Source organism: Pimephales promelas, chromosome 1 (genome assembly GCF_988280905.1).
Source record: "Pimephales promelas chromosome 1, fPimPro1.hap1.1, whole genome shotgun sequence".
NCBI classification, from domain to species: Eukaryota; Metazoa; Chordata; class Actinopteri; order Cypriniformes; family Leuciscidae; genus Pimephales; species Pimephales promelas.
This window is the reverse complement of record NC_142769.1, coordinates 7,699,578-7,721,852: the sequence shown is the minus strand read 5'-3', so window position 1 is coordinate 7,721,852 and position 22,275 is coordinate 7,699,578. Positions and strand designations below refer to the sequence as shown.

Sequence of the window (22,275 nt, the reverse complement as noted above, 5' to 3'; positions counted from 1 at the left end):
GTTATCGTCTTCAGAGATGTTTTTGTTGTTTACACAGATGCCATTTTCAAAAGTTTGCATTTTCCAATTAAACACTGTAGTTTCATCTTCACATATTGACAAGAAAGCACCATTCACACACCATTTAAGCTCAAATTCAAGTATTTGTTTTTCTCTCTGATTCTTGATTCAACCAAAGCAGTAAACATTGTCAGTGCACTCATATTTTTCCTCTCAGCAGCCTTTCTGCAGGTCTTCCAAATGGCTAATTTAATTTAGCATCCATAATTAAAACTGTCTTAAAACAAAAACCTAGGCTTCCAAGTATTCTTTCCAATAAGGTAAACAGTGGTACTAGCCTGGGACATTCAACAAAAACATGGAACACAATCTCTGCTTTGGTTCAAAATTTACAGGATGATAAAACAGCCAAATTATACTTAGAAACCAAACTATTTGTATAACACACTGTGTAATATTCTCCACTGTAAATCTCCAGAACGTTTTGGAAGGGGACATTTATAACAGAGCCTCCAAAAGGGAGCAAGATCATCAGAAATCCATTTTGTGTCATATCTATAATTAATATGTCAAAAATAATCAGTCTTTACACATATCTGATAAAACTCTCTTTTTCCAACAGCTTGAAAATCAAGCTCCTGTAGCCCCTTAAATTTCAATAACTTCCCCTCTTGGTCATCCTTTGTGCAAAACTCTTGGCGACACAAATAACTTAGGGAAAGAGCATTGCATCAAATCACCAGGAAACAATTTGCAAAAGGGAGGTATTGAGAGGGAAAAAACAGACTTGCTGTTTATGAAATGTTCCACCATCCTCACAGACCTGAATCCCACCTGTTCACAAATTTGGAAGCAATATCAATCATCAAAATTGTTCATTTTGGAATTTAAGACTGAAACAGAATTTTACATCAACTATAACATTTCTATACAAAGACATCATAAACAATTGTTTATCAAGGGAAAAACAGCCAAAAGTTCTGAGCACCAATGGTGTTGTATACCCTTTAAAATAAAGCAAAGTCTGAGCAACTTTTAGACTCATACTGTAGCTTTAAAGGGTTAGTTCACCCAAAAATGAAAATTAAGTCATTAATTACTCACCCCATGCTGTACCAACCCCGTAAGACCTTCGTTCATCTTCGGAACACAAATGAAGATATTTTTTTATTAAATTTGAGAGCTGGATCACTCCTCCATAGACTGCCTAAGGGACTGGCTTTTGACGGCCCATAAAGTCATTAAAGAAAATGTTAAAATATTCCATGTGCCTACAGTGGCTCAATTATAAGTTTATCAAGCGACGAGAATAATTTTGTGCGAAAAAAATCGACTATTTATTCGACTATTCCATTACTTCCTTATGGGCGCATGCACGAGAACTGAGATGACGACATTCTTCTTCGACTACTTCTTGTTACCGGCTGCTCACCGCTTAGGAGTATTACCGCCCCCTACCGTATAAGATACGCTGATATAGCTGGAAGCGCAAAACTTTCTGTTTGCAAGCAGAAGATCTGCCCTGTACATACGCTTTTCAATTAGCGTATTTTCCGCACTATAAGGTGCACTTAAAAGCCTTTAATCTTCTCAAAAAACGACAGTGTGCCTTATAATCCGGAGCGCCTTATATATGGATCATCATCTTATACGGTTGGTGGCGGTAATACTCCTAAGCGGTGAGCAGCCGGTAACAAAAAGTAGTCGAAGAAGAACGTCGTCATCTCAGTTCTCGCGCATGCACCCATAAGGAAGTAATGGAATAGTCGAATAAAGTCGTTATTTATGTTTTTTTTCGCACAAAAAGTAGTCTCGTCGCTTGATAAACTTATAATTGAGCCACTGTAGGCACATGGAATATTTAAACCTTTTCTTTAATGACTTTATGGGCCGTCAAGAGGCAGTCCCTTAGGCAGTCTATGGAGGAGTGATTCAGCTCTCAAATTTAATCCAAAATATCTTAATTTGTGTTCTGAAGATGAACGAAGGTCTTAGGGGGTTGGTGCAGCATGGGGGTGAGTAATTAATGACTTCATTTTCTTTTTTGGGTGAACTAACCCTTTAACTTTAGCGGACACATCAATTAACCCTTGATCACCTCCATTAACTGGCAAGTAAGGAATTGCAGGGGCAAGCCAGTGATAACCGTCCCCCAAAAAATCTACAAAAATCCAATGCAAATGTTGCAATGGGAATTTTGGTGAATCGTGTACATTATAGGGCCCTATTTTGCACCCGGCGCAAATGACTTTATACACAAACGCATTTATCATTCCTATTTTGCACCAGCGCAAAGCAGGCTTTTCCTTCCACAGACGCACGTCGGTAAACTAGGAAATGAACTTGCGCTCCCTGGGTGGGTCGGCACAAAAAAGGAGGCGTGTTTCGGCGCAAACATTCCCCAGTGCTATTTTGCAGTTCCAGAAAACAATTGCGCCACTGACCAGAAAAAATTAGTCTAAAGTCAGTGGCGCGTTGCGCACTTTCAGATGCTATTTTAAGCGCGCATGCTTGGCCAGTGTGAACAACGCGCATACACTGTAGATGATTTTCTCAGCTACACAGATGCATTTTACTTTTTGCAAATGATACATTATTATAAGGAAAACTATTAAAACACGAGGGAAATTATTGTTGTGTTCATGACAATGGGAAAAATAGAAGTTTACCCAAATTATTATATGCATGTTTAACCGAAGCTAATTTGGGTGTGTTTGTCACATCTCTTTCTTTTACGGCCCTGATAAGAATATCGATCTCCTCGGCTGTGAACCGATTGTGAAGCTTGTCTGGTAAATGTGCTGTTATAATAGTATTGCGCCATGGAACAAGCGCACGTCGTTCTTCACGCTCTTAAAGGGAATGTGAGATGATGCTCTGATTGGCTTATTTCACGTTACGCCTAAACCATAACGCCCACAAAGTTACTTGAGCTTTGCGCTTTGACACATTTGCGTTTCAGATTGTTAAAATAGGGCCCTAAATGATGCCACAGCATAGATGCAGCCAAGTTATTAATAAAAGTACTCTACCCCATATGACAATTGAGGGAGAATCCACCTCCACCTTTGTAAACGGCTAGACACTATCAAATAGACCTTCCCAATTATTCTCCATATATTGATCTACCCCCATAAAAACCACAAGCACTTTAAAGTTTAAACCCATCCAAGCTACAAAAGCAGAGCTGAGGAAGTACTGAAGGGCCTCCATTATCCCATTTCCCCAGCAAAAAAAGATACACTCTTCTGACAATTTATTTTTGAGGAAGATGCGCTCTAAAAGAAATCCAGAGATGCTACCAATTTCTTACCATCTTCATCTGACCTTATTACCTCTGTGACATCATCAGCATATGCACTAAGTCTAGCTGTTATAAAATTGGTACTAAATGGACACATTGTAGAAATCCCACTTAACTGATGTCTCAGAACTGCCAAGAGTGGTTAAATAACAATAGAACATAAAATACTTGAGAGGCTGCACCCTTGTCGTATACCTCAGCCAACTAAAAATGGTCTCAAAAGGGTGCTATTTATTGTTAATATACTATACATCTGTGTACAACAGCTTGAAATAAGAAATAAATGATGGACCAAAACCAAAAGCATTAAGACCATTAAACAAAACCAAACCTACATTGAGTTTATACACCTTGGCAAACGAAATCAAGTCTCAAACCAGAAAAAGATTATCAAAAATGCATCGATTCGGAATACAATGAGATTGGTCCGCATGAATCACTGAAGATATACAAAGTTTAATTCTATTAGCCACAGCTTTGGAAAATATCTTGTACAGTAGTCAACCTCTAACCAATTTTTTGATGTCTCCAAGATCAAGACCCTTCTTAGGTAGAAAAATGTTGACGGCCCTTCGAAGCTTCACGGGTAATGTGCCTCTTTCCAGACACTCCAAGTAGACAGAAAACAAGTCCTTTCCGAACACCAACCAAAACTGTTTATAAAATTCAGCATTCAGTTTATACAATTCTGGACTTACCCAAAGAGAGTTCCCGAACAGCTACAGCCAGTTCGTCAAAAGTCAAAGGTTGATCAAGTCCATATTTCTCCTCTTCCGTAAGTTGAAGAAAATCTTGAAGAAGAATGTCAGCCATTTCATCATCGCAGGGTTCAGCCTTTTAAAGATCCTCATTAAAAGCATATGACATGACATGATTCCACGATCATGATTCCACGATCATTGGTTATTTCCTCCTCCTGGAAGTTTCAAATGACATAAAATCTTCCTATTTACAGTCTTCTTCTCCAGGCTAAAAAAAGATGATGTCGGAGCATCCATGTTGTTAAAGGAAGTAAACCTTGCACAGAAAGGATTCTCTAGGGCCCTTTCTTCTAAAACATTCCAAGGAGAAATTTATTCCGTTAAAGGAATAAAGTGCTTAAAGCTGCATTGTGGAACTTTTCAACCTTTATAATGTATTACCAAAACCCATTGAGATCACAATAGGTTGAATGACGTAGCCTGCCTGAAGGTGTCTGTATCGCTTTTACTAGCACTTTGTAACTTCGGGTTTCGGGTAGGAACCCGGGCACAAGAAGAAATTCAAATTCCTTACGGCATACGTCACTTCCCCCACCACCCCCAACTTCCTCAGATTCTGACGTGAGTACTCAACTCGCGTTTGATTGTCGTCTGTATGTTTTCGTCATGGCCGAACCAACAGCTACAAGGAAGAAGGCAACGGTTTTATCAGAGGAAACTAAAAAAAGAAAAAGGAAGAGTGACAAAATTAAAAGCCAGGATTAACATTGGTCCAGCTTTCGCTTTGCTCGCTGGCGTGAGTTACTTTCTTAAGTAACTAGTTACTTTTAAAATTTGTAACTGAGTAACTAATTTAGTTACTTTTTGGAAGAAGTAACTAGTAACTGTGACTAATTACTTTTTAAAAGTGACTTGCCCAACACTGGTCTTGATAACCTATTAATTCAACACTATCTCACGACCAATTCGTACGAATTCGACGCATGATTAAAAAGTGTCTAATTCGTACTGATTCGTACGACCTCACTCGTACTAATTCGTACGATTTGTCTAAACCCACGTGATGGTTAGGCTTAGGGGCGGGGTAAGGGGTAGGTCATTCGTACGAATTCATACGAATTGGCCAATTTTTAAAATATGTACGATTTAGCAAAATCGTATTAATTCGTACGAGTGAGGTCGTATGAATTGTTACGATTTAGCCACTTTTTAATCATTCGTCGAATTCGTACGACTTGGTCGTGAGATCGGGTTGATTAATTGTGCTCTCTGGTTTATGTAAATTCTAGGGTTGGTGATGTCACTAATCCAGTGTCACTAATTAGTGATGTCACTAATTTTGTTGTAGTCCTGTTAAAAGGAATTTCTTTAAAAGCAAATATCCCCTTTGCTTTGAACTTTGAGCTTCGTAACTTTGCAAACGTTGTTTGATTTCTCTTTTCTAAATAACGTTGTTGTTTGAGCATAATCAACCACCCCTTCAATGGTGGTTGCATTTAAGCGAAGTCCCTTTTCACTATCTAGCAAACACAGAACGTTCCCCTAACATTCCCGAATGGTCCCATGAGGTTATTTTTTTGGGAACCAAACAAGAAAATTATAGGAACGTTCCATGTAGGTTATTTTTAGGTTCCCTTTTTATAACGTAAGGATAATGTTCCGGGAACGTTCCCTTAACCTCAAGGGAAAGTTCTAGGAACGTTCTGGGAACCAAAAACTAATGTTCCCAGAACCTAAATTTGTTTGCTGGGTAGGCAGACAAATTTGGTTGTATTGAGGTTTCAAAATTCAAATTGTGTTAATTTGTGCAGATTATTACGAAAAACAAAATGTATAAGACTCATCCATTTTTGTTGGTCACAGAGTTTATTTTCTGCAACAATCCAAAAGCCAATGCAAAAATGTGGTTGGGTGTTTGTTGTGGGAACCAGGGTGATGCGAACTTCCAAGCTGGCCTACAAAAATCTTATCTGCTGTTGTATTATTTTATTAAGCTTATCACAACGCATTATGAAATTTCATTTTCTGCAGTTCTGCCTTAGATACTTCATTTTAGGCAGATTTTGAGGCACCAGCATAATTACGTTGCCTTTTGGGCCTTCACATCAGGAGATGAATATAAAAGCATCTATTAACTCTGGCATCTTTTGGCAAGTTTTCATTAATTCATGATGGCACTTCAGACTCCAGGACATAAATTTCATCCTTAAAATGTGTGATGATAAAGTTTAAACCCTTCACCTCAGCAGTTGTCCGAAGGCCGCTGACGGTGTCTAGGTAACATCTATTAGACACCATGAGACAGAGTCGTCTTTGCTTTCTGATAGTTTGCTCTGACAAACTGCACTGCTCTAAAGACAACTGATGATTCATAGGCTGTGACACTTTGACAGATGGACAGATTTGAGGTATTTTGGGGACTTCATCCTTGATGCAGGTGGCAAAATGAAAAACATTTTTCATTCTAGCTGTGTGGTGTGGTTTTGTGCGCGCACACACGTACGCCAGCTGTGTTTTAAGTTGCATCAACGCTGTCAAGTGTCAATAGTGCACTCAGTGTGACAGAAAGAGTTGTGCTTGTCTATGTGTGTGTGTGTGTGTGAGAGAGAGAGTGAGAGATAGAATGGGACTGTGTGCATAAAATTGGGCCATTTATATTGATCCTGTCTGTCATATCCACATTTAAACAAAGTGCTTTATATCCACAATGGATCAAAGTAGTGAATTCCAGCATGTATGCACTTCACAAGTCATGCATTAGATATAACTGTATGCAGAGAGAGAGAGAGAGAGAGAGAGAGAGAGAGAGAGAGGAAGAGAGAGAGAGAGAGGGTAAAAGGCAGTGGATTGACTGTCTTGGGTATTCTCAATTGTAAGGAAGCCCTTCCCCCTTCTTCTGTCTTTGATATCTTAAGTGCTTTGTTCCATCACATGCTCCTATTGCATGTGATGTGTGGAGACACATGGGACACTTGCTGCTTATGCTGCTGAATTCTCTGATGGCCACACACAGACTCACAGTATAAATATTGCTTGGGTATAAAAACAAACCTCCCAAAATGTGCATATTTCTAACAAAAAAAAAAAAGTCTTAAATGGTCTGCATTAAATTTAACCCTCAGGTTTGAAATTTACTTTTATAAGTCAAGAAGAATTAACTTGAAACTTGCATATAAAGAGCTATTGAAATTTTACTTAAATTAAATAATTTATGGGCATACATTTATGTATGAATTGCATATCAAATTCCCATCCCGTTGTATTACAAATTTTGGTTACACTTTATATTACGGTGTCGTTAATAAGGTGGGGAAAGTTACTTTTAAAAGTGATCTATTACAATATTGTGTTACTCCCTAAAAAGTAACTTATTGTGTTACTTAGTTACTTTCAATAAAAAATAACATTACTTTTGCATTACTTTTTATCACCAGGGCTGGGCTTGCTTGTTTTTTTTTTTTTTTTTTTTTTTAAAGAAAAAAGGCAATTTTTGGAAATGTAAAGTTTCTTAAAACCTAAAAGTGAAGGAAATATCAATTCATGGCTGTACAGTAAAGGACGACGCTCAAACAAACCTTTCAGTTGTGCTGCCATTCTGGGGTGCGTTTCCCATACAGTGATGTAACTCGCTGCTTACCTGCTTAGTATGATGCACCGTTGAATAAATCAACTTGCTAGTCATGACTGTTTTCCGAAATATTGTCGCAAAGTGGTCGTTCAAACACATTGGTTTATGGGAATCGAAGTTGTCAAGTTGTCGAACAATATAAAAATAAATAGACAAAATTATTTATTTAAAATATAAATAAACTAAATTATTTATTTGCAAGCAACATATCAATCCATCAATCCATTTGCAATGCATATACATCATATCCATTGTTAATATTTAATTTTATTGCAGATGTTTTAGTACTATATTGTTGTTGTTGTTTTTGTTGATGTTGATGAAGGGCTCTTAAAAGCATGACTTTTCAAATTGTCAAAGTTTATATATATATATATATATATATATATATATATATATAATTTTGCGACTTTTTCCAATATTCTACAGCTTTCTCACATACTGAAGCTCCATCCCTGGTCAGGAAATAGACCATTTTGTTTAATTTATGTTCTCCTTTCACACTTCTGAACATCTCTTGTCACCACTCTGTTCCTTTAGAACTAATTGTTTCCTATTAAAATGCCCAATGTGGCATTCACACTGTCTACTTAAGCAAATACCTTTCCAGTTAATGAATGAAGACACACAGTGCACAAAAGTCTCTGTAAATAAATCCACTAGAGGGCATTACCAAATAGTCCAGAAAAGCTATTGAATAAAAGTGCTGTCATTTATCTAGAGAGATGTCAGTATGCCTTTGGGTGTGATTTTTGTACACTTAGACTGTGGATAAAGTCCTTGTTTAAAAGTCTATCTAGTTTTTTTTATATACCACTGGTGCCATATCACCTATTGAGCTACTAATGGATTGTGCCAATGATGAATAACACTCTTAGTGTTGTAGAGTGGATATCTGTGTGTGTTTGTGCTAAAACAACCTTGCTATCATTCAGAAAAAGTAGAAGAGAATGATGGACGATGAGAGGAGGAATAATAGTTAAATATGGAATGATCATGCTTGCATAAATGTAAAGTTCAGTCATGAAACTCTAACCGAGTGCTGATTGGTTTCTCTCCGTTGCATAACCAGACATGCTTCCAATATGTAACCATATATTCGTTCCCTACATTACTTTTAATCATTTAGCAGATGCTTTTTACCTACACTGTAAAAAATAATACGTACATTTTACGGTAAAAAAAACGGCAGCTGTGGTTGCCAGAACTTTACCGTTAAAAATACGGTAGGGACGTTATTGGTTTTACAGACTTAACTTAATTTACAGTAATAAACCATATTTCAATTTCTGATAAAATGTGGATTTACCAACTTATTGACGTATTGATATCTGTTTTAGACAATTATAATACACTGACAACCAACAATCATCACAGTAGTGATGAGAGTTACATGAGCAATCACAGCTCATCACAAGTGAATACTTGTATAAAGCAATACTTAATTAAAAAAGCTGCACAATGTGATTCACACAAACATTAAGCACCATCATGGTAACGCACATGAAATTAAAAAAATGCAATAAACATTAATTTAACAACATTACTGTACATGTAACATAAAACCCTAATGTACATAACTGATGAGAAAAAAAAAACAATAAAACTATGAGGAACCATAGTTATTTCAACAAAAATACATCAAATGTCAAGTGTCACACAGGGAATTGTGGGAATGTCAATTTACGTTTTTTCACTGTAAATTATACAATGATTTGTTCTTTTTCACTTTCAAAAACTGTAAATTTAACGGTATTTTACTGTAAAATTATATCACAGTTATTTACCGTGTATAGTACGGAAACTTTCTGTTTACCAATTAACAGTTTTGCACTGTAGCATTTTTACAGTATTTTACCGTTAAAATCACGGTTATTTTTCACAGTGTAAGGCGACTTACAAATAAGGAGAGAAGTAGTCAAACCAACAATTGGGAAACAATATCCAAATAGTCCCAGTTAGTCCGTCTTCACCAGTTTCTTGAAAATGGATAGGGACTCAGCAGCTCGGGTTGAGATATACAGGTCATTCCACCAGCTTGAAACAGTCAAGGTAATAGGCAAACATCAGTGCCTTGAGTTTGATGCGAGCAGCATTTGGTAACCAGTGCAATTTTATGAGGAGAGGTGTGACGTGCGCTCTCTTCGGCTCATTAAAGTCCACTCTAGCTGTAGCATTCTGGACCAGTTGCAGAGGTTTGACAGTGCATGCTGGAACGCCTGTAAAGAAAGCATTACAATAGTCCAGTCTGGATAGAACAAGAGCTTAGACAAGCTGTGATCACCCTACTGTGCGATTAAGAAAACATCTGTTTACCCCTCCTCCTCCCCATTGCCACCTGTATAGGTCTGCTATATCTCTGTCTTTTATCACCGCATAAGTCACTAAACTGTCAACAATCTGGGAAAAATCACCATGTTTTGAGGAGTAAAATGTTATATAAATCAGGTAAATTATTTCTAAACCTTAATAAAACTGTTAATTTTGGTGTATGCAAGTGCTACTGAAGTGGAGATTTCTCTCTCACTGCATGAAAAAAACAATGGTTTTGTCTGTAGTGTCTTTCCTTAAAAGCATGATATGATCACTTTAAATCATTCCTTTTTACATATATCATACATTTGTGGTCTATATAAAGCGAAACTGCAATGCTTGGGTCTGAATTCCTAATTATTATAGCTCCACAGGCCCCTTTTCTACCCCTTTTCTTATATGCGTCTGTGAGCAACTCGTTTTGGAGCGGTCTCTTTAAATAAAAAGGAGATGTGTCACACACCGCCCGCTCTCCAGATCGCTGAGTTCACGGTCTGTTCAACTCCACCACGTTCGGCCATTTTTAGAGATATACGATATATACTATAGCTTCAAATAACATTTTTATTCACACGTTAACAAAATGTCAACAACGGAAGACTTGTCCATCAAGCCTTACATGTTCGAGCCAGAGCGAACGAGTTGAAAAAGAAGATGACGAACCTGCAGAACAACATCTTCATATGGATGTATTGCAATGGTATGTAACTTTGTTGTGTTATAACTAAGTGAAAGTCGATTATTTCTCTTGTTAAAACAAGCACACTGACAAGATAAATGACTACGGTCTAATCTTACCACTAAAAACCTGTATTGATAATATGATACGTTTAGAAAAGCATCAGAAAACACAGCAGCTAAATGACCATTGATGAAACTCAAGAACAATAATACTGCAGACGTGTAATGTTACTTTAAAACAAAAAGAAAGAAATACAAAGGTACTGCTAAACCATGACCACCATGTGTTTTAAGTAAGTAAAGTACTTTATTTTTATTAACAATATTTACAGCTTATCGAAATGCTCTGTTTGTCGTCTCCAAAGATAGAAGGGATTTACCCCTCATTCAGAAGAAATCGATCGGCAAACCCTTCTTTATTCTGGCGGAGGTTGTTGAATTTGGAATCCTTGAAGCGCTTCAGGTCACTACATCCAACAACCGAACATTTTGACTTGCTTTCTCGTAACTTCTGCATCTACAAAATCGGAGCGAGAAATGAAAATGGCGGAGTGCTCGAAGTGTTGGGCCGTTAGTCAATGTCCGCTGCAAATACTGACGTAATTGTTCAAAAAACTTCATATAGAGAACAGAAAAATTTGAACAGGTTGCAAAATATGACCAAAACAGAATATAAAGATATAAATGAAGCACCTGAAGAGAATCATTTCAACTTTTTGGTACCACTTATAAACACTCCAAATATAACAAAATGCATTGAAGGGCTAAAAAAGTGGATTTAGCATGATATGTCCCCTTTAAGAATCTCAACGTTTGTAGATTTTGATCATTTAAACTCACTGTAAAAAGTGATCAGTTGACTTAACTTAAAAAAAAAACATTGAGGAAAACAGTTGCCTTAAAAATATTAACTAAATAAACACAATGCTTAATTGAAAAAAAATAAGTAATGTGAATTGTCAAGTTAACATAACCCATTTTTTTTAATTAAGGATTACGTTTATTTAGTTAATAATTTTAAGGCAACGGGGGTTAAAACCACTTTTATTTGCTTTACTCATTTTTTTAAGTAAGTAAACTGAACACTTTTTACAGTGAACCACCAAATCTATCAAAGGATACAACAAAAACCACCATAAAAGCAGCGTAAAAGTTTTCAGTATGACTTATGCACTCAAAAAAATACGTCCTGAGGAAAAAAAAAGAGATGTTTTTATCCAGTTCAGTCATTTTGTGCCTTTGTAAACATAAGCGCTGCACAACAAACATGAAGTCAGCATGTTCAGAGACCTTTTCAGCTGCTCGTGTTTACCATTTGCTGACCTGCTTTGAAACATCTCTTGTCATTTTGAACATATTGAATGGCTGTCCTATTTATGACAAGGATCAAAGAGACGGAAGCTAAACCCAGTCCAGGGGCTTACAGGCAATCTCTCACAGCACTATTGATAAGGATTAGACAGCAGAATGGCCAGCCTTATCTGTTCTGTACCAAAACCCCCTCTAGTGGCCTCCAGCGTAACATCAGACACAAGCGCTCCCCATTTCATGTGTGTCTATATCTCCTGTGGAGACCTGTTTATATATATATTCACCAATGGGGAGAAAGAAATAATCCTTATTAATTTACTCATTCAAATCAGAGACTATTCTGGGGTATTTAGGGAGAAGAGTTGTTTCTTGCGAGAGTGTCAGTGCCTAATTATGTATAATAAAGCTAGTGTTACACCTTTTTTGCATCTGCATACGATTTTAAATCTCACCTTCCTGATTTGTATTAATGAACTTCAAGATAATTATGCGCAATCAGGTGCTAAGAAGTTGCTAAATAAGAACTTTAACTTACAACAAGGGTCTGATTGTATGTGTCTGGCGAATCAGACAACCGTTCTAGTCCTAATAAAGCAATTTGTTATACTGAAGCAAACAACAAACGTTTCCAAATTCACAGTTGAGGTTTCACTCTGAGTGTGTCTGAAATGTATTTTAGTTTAAATTTGAATTTAGTGCTTTTTTGACCCACTTAAGTAAGGTCAAAAGTACATTTTTATATGTAATTTAATAATTACTTCTGTTGTCTTTGAAATACTGAGTCTGAAAAGCCTGACATTTCTGACTTAACATTTTGTTCATCAAATGATATTGCGATGATTGGTATATATAAAAATAATTTAATCACTTCAGTTGTTATTGTCATTCTCGAGTCAAGTCAAGTCTTGATTCATTGGATCTTAAAGGCTAGCCTGGTCTAAAACCAGACCATCTCAGTTTGTAACTGAGTTATGGTCTGGCAAAGCTTCATAGACAAATCATTTCCAAAGGGGCGTCACCAACGGACGTACTGTAGCTCAAATGCCTCAAAGGCACAATTGGATAGACCTAAAACCAATCAGAGCGCTGAATGAGATGACGTATGCAAAATGACGTTCGTCTGTTTGAATAAACGGGCAGACAATCTGATTAGCTACTTGCTCTTCGTTTATTTAAAATTAACAGCAAGACAACTATAAGTGAATCTGCTTTACATTATCACACACAGTAAACAAAACCTTAACAAAAAAAATTTGCAATGAACTTTGCAATTTAGACACGCAAACTGAGTGCCGGTATGGTGAGACCCTACGCTATCTCACGACCAATTCGTACGAATTTGTACGAGTGATTCAAAAGTGGCTAATTCGTACTAATTCATATGACCTCACTCGTAAGAATTTGTACGATTTGTCTTTAGACTCTAAACCCACGTGACGGTTATGTTTAGGGGCGGGGTCAGGGGTAGGTCATTCATACGAATTCATACGAATTGGCTAATTCGTAAAATATGTACGATTTAGCAAAATCGTACTAATTCGTACGAGTGAGGTCGTACGAATTGTTACGAAATAGCCACCTCGTAAAATTCGTACGAATTCCCGTGAGATCGGGTTGAGCTTACTGTCTATGGGTGAGACGTACATGCTCGGGCGGATTCGGCTTGGAGTCGTTCATCCTTGGACGTGGCACCGCTACAAAAAAAGCCATGCACACAGCCAAGGGAAGTGGGGTCTGTCTTGCGCACCGAACGCGTCATTTTTGCCGCGCACCTTCGCGCTCGTATGGACGTGTCGAGTTTAAACATGGTTTAGGTGCACAGACCTCTCCCGATTCATCTCCAGCAGTAGCAGCAGTCTCTGAAGCACCACTAACTCAGCCTCCGTTTCCCTCGCAAGCTGATATTAGTATTTAAACATTCTCTATGAAAAAAAATGTTTTTGAAAAAAAATATTTTAAGAACATGGTTTTGGCGGTTATAGAGTTCTAATTACGGTGTTCAACTATAACCGTCATACCCCTTTGTGAATGTACAAAATCTGCTTCACTGTCGCTGTGCTGTCGTCATCGTGTAAAGCCCCAACGTTTTTGATTGGTGCCGCCATTTCGGCGGATTGGAAATGGGTTTGAATGAGCTCTTTGCCAGACTAACTTGCAGAGCAAATCTAAATTTGCCGAAAGTTGTCTGGGTTTTCCCAAAGGCACTTCTACAAAAAAATTCAAAACACATTAGAAATGTTACAATTGTATTGCTAAAACATATTATAAAGACTGAACTGTGAAGTACTGAAATACGGAGTTAGACAGTTAAACAGTTTTTCTCCATTGCTATTTTCCGGATTTTTTGGGCGGGGCTAAAATAGGGCTCGATGACGCACTGGAGCCCCTGAGCTCGTGGACACGCCCCTACTTGATGATGCACTGAGGCTGCCAAACAATAGAACACATTCGCATCTGTTCGGCGCTCAATCGAAAGTTACTGTCTGTACTATTAGTAGCCTAGACGGCCGCTGTCAGCGGTACTTCCGTCTGTCCTGCGGCCAATTTGATGACTTGTTGTCCCGCATCGTAGCGAGTGAGGATTACCAACATGTCTCGTATATTGAAATAAAGTTTTTACTGATAAAATATTTGCTTTTTTGTGCATTAGAACCACACCAGGCATTTAGCCATATTACAAAATAATTTATTGAAGCATCCACGAACTGATACGGAGCGAATTGACGCCAAAGTTCAGATTTTCAACTCGGGCAGCAGGCGCGAATTTGCGTCAAATGCTTGAATCCACAAATAGCTCTAACTAAATCATTTGCGTGTAACGCGCCAGACGCTCAATTCGCACAATTCGCATGAACTTGACACACGAATGAGGCGTATTCGCGTCTACCGCACCACGCTCTACGCCTCATTCGCGCCGCAGAAATTTTTTACGCGCATAACGCATCTTTGCATTGACTTACCATTGAAATCGTTCACGCCTGACGCGCTAATCGTGTCCGGCGTGAACGCACCTACGCTACGTCTTAGTTTGTGCTTATCTTGGCGAAAGCCAAGTACAAATCAGCATGAAGTTTTAATGTCTACTCTCATGTAATGGGCTATATGCACACATAAGTTCCGCATTTGACGCAAGGATGCTCGTCCATTTCCGGTTGTGGAGATTAAAGCGGAGGAAAACGGGATTATGGCAGAGTCTTCAAAATTTACTGTCTTCCCGTCTTTGAAATGAAACGTACATACGTTTAGATGTAATTTTATATATAGTTATGTTTATTTAATATAATTTTAAAAAGAAGCATGAACACAACGAGGGGTGTCTGTTCAATCTGTTTTTGTGACTAACGTTTCTTTATTATAACCATGGAGTATAAAAATCAATATAAATTCTCGGTATTGCATTGGACTCTATGATCGGCGGAAGTTATCGAGCATCCCTAATGCTTCACCCGAAATACCGCCGTGCATACACTCTAAAAAATGCTGGGTTGTTTTAACCCAACTTTGGGTCAAATATGGACTAACCCAGCCGTTGGGTTAAATTTTTACATTACATTTTTAACCCAACATTTCGGGTTTGTCCATATTTGACCCAAAATTGGGTTAAAACAACCCAGCATTTTTTAGAGTGTAGAGCCCATTGAAATCTTAATGTGAGTAACTGAAACTGTAACTGTAATCTGAATTCTAGGATGATGTCTTTGTTAGTTACCTACATACAGACATTGTATACAAATCCTCAAAAATACTCCTACATCAGTTTGAAACAGACATAATAGCCACAATCTTGCACAGACCATCCTCAATATTTCTAAAGCAACAGATAAAAAAAAGTTCTAAAAGAGGCGATCTGGCAATCTTGAGGCGCAGTTTTCATAGCTATCTATACAATATCCCATCTTCACCACAGGTTGTGGCATAATATTACTCAAATGTATGCAGAGTGTTCTTGATGCATGGAGATGCTTGTGGCACAGACGAGAAAGTAATTTCCAGCTCTAACAGGTATGACTGGCTCGGAGCCAAATGAGGACAGACGCTCACTCCCAGCAATCTGTGAACATGCAAGTGGAAGCGCAGGTAGATACTCATCACATTCTGCATAGGACACCCATTTCAGCACACACAGTATGACAAACTCTCATCTCACCCTCCCTCAATGCTGGCTGACAAGGACTTCTTCAAGATGCTGCCTACACAATTGCTGAAGCATCTGTGTGTGTGTGCGTGTGTGAAAGAGGCACTGAGACACTCTCCCTTTCTCTAGAAACAGGGATTACGTTATGTGGTTGGGCAAAGGAAACAATAAGATCTTACGGTGTGTGAAGAAACCCTACCAAGGTGTGAAATGGCTGGCCCAGAAATTGCCATTATGTCTTTGTATCTCCTTTCGACATGTACAAATTCGGACTTATATCCCACAATTAGTATCTCATCATTTTGGCATAATTTATGACATGTGACATCTCATCATTTAACTTTTTACAGCCTATCATAATTTTGGCATCCCATAATTATGACTATAGTATCCATTATTTAGGAATATAAGGGAGTTTTATATTACATTATATTATACAATTTTAATGACAAGACAAGGTAATGTTGCTGTTGTGGAAAAAATAGTAAAGAATAGAAGTCACAGCAGCGATCGTTCTCCATGTTTAAATTTGATGGCACACATTCTTTAAAAAAAATGTTGGCCCATATTGATAGGATCGCATCTTGCAGTTGATGGAAATTTGTGGGATGCACATCCAGGGAACGAAGCTCCCCTTCCACCACATCCCAAAGATGCTCTATTGGGTTGAGATCTGGTGACTGTGGGGGCCATTTTAGTACAGTGAACTCATTGTCGTGTTCAAGAAACCAATTTGAAATGATTTAAGCTTTGTGACATGGTGCATTATCCTGCTGGAAGTAGCCATCAGAGGATGGGTACATGGTGACCATAAAGGGATGGACATGGTCAGAAACAGCACTCAGGTAGGCCGTGGCATTTAAAAGATGCCCATTTGGCACTAAGGGGCCTAAAGTGTGAAGAAAACATCCCTGACACCATTACACCACCACCACCAGCCTGCACAGTGGTAACAAAGCATGATGGATCCATGTTCTTATACTGTTTACGCCAAATTCTGACTCTACCATCTGAATGTCTCAACAGAAATTGAGACCCATCAGACCAGGCAACACGTTTCCAGTTTTAAACTATCCAATTTTGTTGAGCTCTTGCAAACTGTAGCCTCTTTTTCCTATTTGTAGTGGAGATGAGTGGTACCCGGTGGGGTCTTCTGCTGTTGTAGCCCATCCGCCTCAAGGTTGTGCGTGTTGTGGCTTCACAAATGCTTTGCTGAATACCTCGGTTGTAACGAGTGGCTATTTCAGTCAAAGTTGCTCTTCTGTCAGCTTGAATCAGTCGGCCTATTCTCCTCTGACCTCTTGCATCAACAAGGCATTTTCGCCCACAGGACTGCCGCATACCGAATGTTTTTCCCTTTTCACACCATTCTTTGTAAACCCTAGAAATGGTTGTGCATGAAAATCCCAGTAACTGAGCACATTGTGAAATACTCAGACCGGGCCGTCTGGCACCAACAACCATGCCACACTCAAAATTGCTTAAACCACCTTTCTTTCCCATTCTGACATTCAGTTTTGAGTTCAGGAGATTGTCTTGACCAGGACCACACCCCTAAATGCATTGAAGAAACTGCCATGTGATTGGTTGATTTAGGTATTTGCATTAATGAGAAATTGACCTGTCCCTAATAATCCTTTAGATGTGTATGTATTTGTGCATCTAAACACCAGCCTCAGCAATACTGCTGGTCACATATTTTGAACTTCTAAATGAAAAACGAAAAAGAACTTTGCCGTGAGTATATTGAGACCTTTAGTGGCTATCTGCATCTATGAAATATGACACCTTACACACATTGAAAAAAAAAAAACATACATTTACAGGTAATGACCTGTTTTTTTTTACAGAATTTTGCCATTTTGTCAATATTCAGTGGATAGATTTTTTTTTACAGTGCAGCATTTCTATTGAGAATGAGGAGTCACGTGCCTATTTGGGCGGGGTCTGAGCCGGTCGGCCATGATGGTAGGTGACGCTATCGGTTACCAGGGTTTTTATCGGTTTTTAACGCAGCAGTTACTTCCAGGCATGGTAAAACAGTGCAGTATTGCGAGAAACTCCTCTACTACCGAGCTAAAAAAACACGTAATCAATACTGTTTTGTCGTGGGAAACCTACCAACATGGCGGAAAGGGAAGGGGCACTGTAAAATGACGTCAACTCCTCATTCTCAATATAAGGTATCCCCAGCTCCTCCTCTCGTCCACATTCAGGATTTGGCCTTCGGATATTCCAAATCAGATTGTCATTTATCTTGATTTATGTTGTCACATTAAATTAATGTCATTAAGAACATTAATGATATCTGCAATAAATGTGTGCTGGTTCTGTTCTGTTCTGTGCTTCCCGCTCTTATCATGCTAAGCTGCATGGATGCACAGGGAGTTCTTGCCAAGAACAGAACCATTCCGCCAATCCTAACTGTATGCTAATTGTTAATCATCTTTGATGATAGTGGTTCTGACAGAAATGCACTCACTCTTCTCTCTTTCCCTAGAATCAGGGATTAGGTTATGTGGTTGGGCGAAGGAAGGAATGAGATCTTGTGGTGTGTGGAAGAAGCTTGCCCAGGGGTGAAAGGGCTGGCCCAGGAAGGGCCATCACATATATATACATTTCTTTTTCCACCTCTAAATCCATTAGTAACACCATTTCCTCCGCCAGCACTGTGCTCCCCTTGATAGCATCCGCCATCTATTTTATTTTATTCTTATTTTCAATTTTGCGGATGGGAAAGGTCAGGATTAGTTATCGACAGGTGCTCAGTGAACAGCGGCAGAAACACAGGATGGGGCGCCTTAAACCCATTTTCATCACCGCTGGCCAGGAAGGTACGTGGATGTGTGTGAAGCTTGAAGTTAAGCTGTGGTGGGTATGAAGTCACACGTCGTTTCTTGTGTTCGTCCATCTAGATTGGACTCCCTTCACATTATCACTTTAAATGTTGCTGAGTTGCAATAATTGGTGACAAACTGATTACAAAAATATTTCACAATCCCTTCTAACATCTGTTGTGGAAGACGTATTGTTGGGAGGTGTTTTTGTTTTATTACGCATTGCCACTTTTCACTGTGGTACTTACTAATGAATGCAGAAGAATACTGTACATTCTGCACTTGAATTGTGTTTTATTTTTACATGAAATATTTTGTTTATTCAGCTTAATTTTTTCACTTTCTTTGCAGCTATGTATACTATGGAAGTAAAAATATAAAGGTAAATGTGTGCAAAAATTAAGATAAACGATGTCCGATTATGATATATGAAGTCACAGTTTCAATTATAAAAATAATTTAAGTCGCAATTACATTTTTATTATATTTGTTACTTTTTCAGAAACACACAGACTACATTTCCCAGCATTCCTCTTGGTTCTCACCTGCACTCATTCAGCCATCAACCAACACCTGACACCAATCACTAATCTATAAGAGCACACTCTTCATATTCAGTTGTTGTCTGGTCTGACAAGATCTGTGGGTAACACTTTATTTTGATGGTCCCTTTTGACTATAAGTAACTTTGCAACTACATATCAACTCTCATTAGATTATAGTAGACTGTCTGCTTAATATCTACCAACTCTTTATTGTGATGCTCCTCCAACAGACAATCTACTGACTATAAGAAACTTTGCAACTACATGTCAACTTATTCTATCCCTAACCCTACCACTGTAATAATACTCTAACACTCTAGTGAGAGATAGGGAGATGTAGGTGCAACATTACTTATAGGGTGCTTCTCATTTCTTATTTGTGCTTCCTTCCCTCGTGTCTCAGCTCCACCCCCTGTAGGACGCGAGGGAAGGAAGCAAGGAAAGAAAAAGCGGACAGGGGAATCGAATAAAAACTTTTTTATATATATTGGAATACTTGATCCCTTGAGCGTCACTCCAGTGTCATCAGCAGCGCTAATAGGATCTGAACTTATGTTGTTGAAGTTTGGTTATTTAATAAATTCATAATAAATAATAATATAGATAGGCAACACTGTTGAAATATGTGAGATGTGTGGTTTATATAAACTGCCAAGGTAAAGTACAAATTAAAATGATTGTGACCGATGTGAAGGGGAGGAGAATTGATATGTGTGTCACGCTAAGGCTATGTTTACACGGAAACAATTCTGAAGAGAAGACGCAAAAGTGGCGTTGCGTCATCACTTTTTATTCTGTGTTTAGACGAGCGTTTTGAGTGGGAAATTCGTGTGCAAATGGTAAAGCAAAAGTGTGTGAAATTCAATGTAGTATGCACTTCAGGCGGCTAGGAGTGCATACTACAACACCAAGTCCAACCTTCACTGTCAAGTAGACTTTTGCGCTTCCACTCTGGAGGGTGGTTCCACTTTTTTGCGTTTTTAAGCCTCAAAAACGCCGTCGTCGTGTAAATGAAAGGCACATCCGATAAAATATTTTTACGTTTTCACCCGGAATAACCGTTTTCACTCGTGTAAACGGGGCCTTAGTCAATAAAATGCTTCCGCATATAGGATACACCTATGTATCCTCACTCATGCCTCCTCTGGAAGTCTCCTCACTCCTCGACTCCTCGTGGTGCAAAATGGGCTCTATGCACGGCGGTATTTCCGGTGAAGCATTAGGGATGCTCGATAACTTCCGCCGATCGTAGAGTCCAATGCAATACCGAGAATTTATACTGAGTTTTATACTCCATGCCATGGTTATACTAAAGAAACGTTAGTCACAAAAACAGATAAAACAGACACCCCTCGTTGTGTTTATGCTTCTTTTTAAAATTATATTAAATAAACATACCCAGACAGCAAACTGACATTGAATCAACGTGGAAACGACGTCTCTCATGACACTGAAACAACGTTGATTTGCTCATCGAATTAACGTTGAACCAACGTCAGACGCGGCATTCTTCAAAGCTAAATAAAATCGAAAATTGGTTTGCTTTCATAACGTTGAAACAACGCGTTGATTTTATGTTGATTTTCCGTTAGTTTTGAAAGAATGACGCGTCTGACGTTGATTCAACGTTAATTCGATGAGCAAAACAATGTCAGATCAACGTTGTTTCGATGTCATATTTCAACGCATTCTCATCCTTTAATGTCATATAGAACGCTAGTGACAAAACGGCGCTATACTACGCACATGGCACCCGTTATCGTTAATATAACACGTGCTGTGAGGGCTAAGTTTAGGTGTGGGGTAGGGTGTACGTGTCATATTCACGCTAAAGGATTTATAACGTCTTGGGTTCGCGTGTTATATTAACGATAAAGGGAGCCATGTGCGTAGTATAGCGCCGTTTTTGCATATAGCGTTCTATATGACGTTAAAGGATGAGAACGGGCTGCATATTTCCACGTTGATTCAATGTCAGTTTGCTATCTGGGTAACTATATATAAAATTACATCTAAACGTATGTACATTTCATTTCAAAGACGGGAGGACAGTACATTTTGAAGACTCTGCCATAATCCCGTTTTCCTCAGTGTTCCTCCGCTTTAATCTCCACAATCGGAAATGGACGAGCATCCTTGCGTCAAATGCGGAACTTATGCGTACATATAGCCCATTAGAGAATTGAGATGTCCTTCAAGATGGCTGAGCTCGGTTTTCAGGTTATAGGATGGAGACGAGGAGGGATATTGAGCACCCAACTGAATGTGTTAAAGGGACCATCCAAATAAAGTGAAACCGATCTGCGAACTACTCACCTCAAAGGAGTAGTTCACTTTTGAAAAAACTTTTGCTGATAATTTACTCACCCTCATGTCATCCAAGATATCCATGTCATTCTTTCTTCAGTCGAAAAGAAATTAAGGTTTTTGATGAAAACATTCCAGCATTTTTCTCCATATAATGGACTTTACTGCTAACCAAACAATTCCAAAATACACTTTCAGTACAAACTGCAAACTGTTCAAAGGGCTTTAACCCTTTCTTTAATGACTAAGGGTCTTCATGAATGATTAATGAAAAAGGGTCTTATCAAGCGAACCGATTGCTCATTTAAGAAATAATTAACAAAGTTTAAGTTTTATACTATTTGTTGTCCTGCACAGTCTTTTGTGTTCATTTCATGTCTCATGTATGTTGTAGTTTACCTTGCTATTTCATTACAGTTTACCATTATTTCAGCAAATCTGAAAACTTGTAATTTATCACAATAAAAGTAGCGGATTACTCTCCATAATTCAAACGCTCTGTCAACATTGATC

The 22,275-nt window shown here is 38.4% G+C and overlaps 1 long non-coding RNA gene across 1 annotated transcript; it reads right to left on the bottom strand.

Moving 5' to 3' along the window:
* Nucleotides 1-9,151: 9,151 nt before the first annotated feature.
* LOC148998324 (uncharacterized) lies at nucleotides 9,152-21,961 on the bottom strand. The gene is made up of 2 exons (XR_016146932.1): nucleotides 21,823-21,961; nucleotides 9,152-9,852 (listed from the first exon to the last, which is right to left on the bottom strand). It is a non-coding gene; the product is annotated as an uncharacterized LOC148998324 (long non-coding RNA).
* Between the last annotated feature and the right edge of the window lie 314 nt (nucleotides 21,962-22,275).